General features: G+C 39.5%; 1 pseudogene; it reads left to right on the top strand.

Moving 5' to 3' along the window:
• The first annotated feature begins 1,595 nt into the window (after window positions 1–1,595).
• Window positions 1,596–1,747, top strand: LOC111815483 (annotated as a pseudogene).
• The last annotated feature ends 1,526 nt before the right edge of the window (window positions 1,748–3,273 follow it).

Raw genomic sequence — 3,273 nt, 5'->3', positions numbered from 1 at the left:
TTCATTGATAACAGGCCTGCTGTGGCACGCCTGCCATAGGTTCGCCACCATAAGCAAAACCATCAAAATGGTAAAAAAGAATTTTTAAACTATCATGTGTTCTGAAGAACTACATCAGAAAATGTGAAACTGAACTTTTTGTTCTATGGAAGAGATTGTCAAGGAGGGAATATAATTTTAATGTTCACTTCCCTAATTATGAATTTTTATACATATATTGGCCATTTCTCCTTTTGGAAAACATTGTTCTGTATTGACAAATTAATATATTGGATTATTTTTTATCTTATTGCTCTTCTGCAAGACCATGTAAATATTTTTATTGTTACATGCAAGCATGTTTTTTCTTATCATTCTTATAACTCTGTCTTTTTATGATCAGAAATTATTCTACAAATTTGTAATTACAAATTGGACTACATATAAAGAGCACTATTTACAAGTTGCATCAAATTATAAACTACCAATAAGACATCTAATGAAAGCTGTAAAATACTTATTCTCAAAAAAAAATAATAATAATACAGGGCTAGATAGATAGCTCAGCAGAATAAGCACTTCCCTGGCAAGCATAAGAGCCTGAGTTCAATCCCCGGTTCCGCCAAAAAAATAAAAATAATAATAAAATGGTATAAAGACAAATTTAGAAACACAAATAAAAGGAAATGTTACCCAGATACTGGGATGATATGGTCTTCTAGAAATTCTAAGACTGGGCGTGGTGGCGTGCACCTGTAATCCCGAGATGGTAAACAGGCAGATCACTATGAGTCTGATCTAGTAGTGAGACCCTGAACACCCTGTAGACCCTTCCCTAAAATACAAAAAAAAAATAGTAATTCTTTCTAGGTTCTTATTGTCCTGAAGAAAGAATTGGACAGGTGGGAACCAGCTCAGTAGAATGAGTGCTTCCCTGGCAAGTACAAGAAGGGTCTGAGCTCAATCCCCGGTTCTGCCAAAAAAAAAAAAGAAAAAAGAAAAAAAAGAAAGAATTGGACAGGAAATGAGTTAGCAAGGATTTACATTTATAAAAGATCAGAAAAGAAGTATGCACTACACAGTGAGTATGGGCTAATTAAAAATAAGAAAAGAAGTACACTCTTCAGAGTACAGAGAAGGCCACTGAAAGAGCTAACAGTGGCCATTATATTAGTGACCGCCAAGTTTTATATCCTGCCTTTACTCAGGCTGATGTCAGATTTAGGTCATCCTATCAAAAACCTGCTTGATCTTAGGCAGAAGAATTGAAGACAGCATATTTTGGTTGGTCCCAAGTGCAAGGCTTGGAACTGTTTTTCTGTAGTGTGTTCTGAACTCTGTTATTGACAGACCATGCCATTGCCCAGCCAGCTGTCCATGCCAAAATCTCTTGCATCATTCCTCCCCAAGGCACATAAATCCCCATAACTCTTTATAGATTCCTGAGGAAGAAGTGGTCTCCATCTTCATATAATTCCTTCCTACAGAAAAGGGCTGTAGGCCCTGCCTACTGGGGATTATGTGCTGTACAACTACCTTGGGATATTATGGCTCACTGGCTGGGTTGAAAAGGAAAACAAACTCTGAGGACAATAAAAAAAAAAAAAGAATATCTAATACTGACCTGGCAGGGGAGATACCATGCTCACGTAGGTAGTTTCCCAAGGGCGAGGCTGATCCGGATATGATGACCCTTGCGACTTCCCCAAATTGGGAAACTAGACTGCATAATTTGTGGTAGTAGGTTCTGAATTGGTGCTTTCTCCCAGGTTTGGGGGAGGGAGAAATAGCTGTACATCAAGAGTTGTTGAATGACCTGTTCAGTGAGATAAAACTTGGTGAATCTGCCAAGAAAATCTTGAGTTAATAGACTAGATCACCATCTGAAGTCTTGAAGGATGAACTTTACTATCAGTCTGAGGATACAGAGGATACAAATATAGGAAGGACAAGGTCAGAACATTCCCTGCTCTGTGTGAAAGTTAGACTATGACAGATCTCGCAATTAAAAGATTTCTGTGCTTGCTATAAGGGAGAAAGAATGACGTAGAGGTTATTAGATAGACTACAGAGAGACTGAGAGCTGTAGCCCTAAAAAATTGTCCACATTATAGATCTACTTCAAAGCAGGAGTCCAAGCACTGTGCCCATGGAAGCTGTGATGAAGTGTGGGTCATTAGTAAATCTGCATCTTTAGCAATACTCGAGTCTTGCCTTTTGAAGAGGAATCTCAGGTCTTACAGAGGTTCACAGGAGCAGCTTTCTTCTTTTGGGTGGTCTTTTTTCTAGACAGTTCAGGTGGAGCTGCATTTATTCTAGACAGCTGAACCTAGAATGATAGCAACCTGCCTGAAAAGACAGACTGTCTCTAGAAGGATTCAAAAAAGATCTGACTGGGCTCTCTGTACAACTTCCTGCTTGTGCTTCATAGATGGCTTATTAGTAAGTAAGTCCCTTTCTTTCCAGCTTGCTGCATGGCCTGTAGCACCAAAAAGGCACATCTGAATCCTGTTTAAATATTTAGCTTTTTGCCTTTCCTCATACATTAAGTCCCCAACTTATGAGTAAGTTTTGTTCCAAGAGAACTTTGGTAAGTCAGATTTGTTTATAGGTCAGCAACATGAGTCTTATACAGTACACCTGTAAAAGCTCACTACTTGAATATGTGCTAAAGAATATATTGGGAACTTGCAGTTCACTGTTCAAGTAAGGGCGAGGCTCTGCTTTTCTGAGCATAGATTCCTGGGCCACGGGCATTGATCTCAATGGCCTGTTGTGAGCTGACAACTGCATAATCTGCCTTTTGATATCCTTATTGGATAAATCTGTTTCCATCAATGAACTATACTTCTTCAGTCTTGAAGGGACAGGTCACTGTTGTCCTGCCTGCTTGCGTAAGCCTAGGAAATCACTTGTTCACAAGACTGGCCAATCTCTGGGCCTGTAAGCATTAGTGTGCCAAGTACATATAGTTTCAGTCTTAGTGGTAACTTCAGGAGTATCTAGAAGCACAATCTCGTACTTGGTAAGTCCTTTCCCTGTCAATCATAAGTAACCTTTTGTCTCAAGAATAGCCCTGAACTGATGGAGTGTCAGGAGACTTGAAGTTTTTGCCCCCAAGTTAGTTTGGCAGCTCCTTTAACACAGCTGTAGCTGCTGTTACTCTTCCAGGTACTTGATCTATCCTGTGGCAGGATCTACCTGTTGAGTAATTAGGTGGGCAAGGCCTGGTATAACCTCAATAGGTAAAATCTGCTTTGGCCTTTGCCAGAATTAGAGAAATGGCCCTGATTT

This window comes from Octodon degus, unplaced genomic scaffold, assembly GCF_000260255.1.
Source record: "Octodon degus isolate 3935 unplaced genomic scaffold, OctDeg1.0 scaffold00016, whole genome shotgun sequence".
Classification (NCBI taxonomy): Eukaryota; Metazoa; Chordata; class Mammalia; order Rodentia; family Octodontidae; genus Octodon; species Octodon degus.
This window is presented reverse-complemented; position numbering and strand designations above follow the sequence as displayed.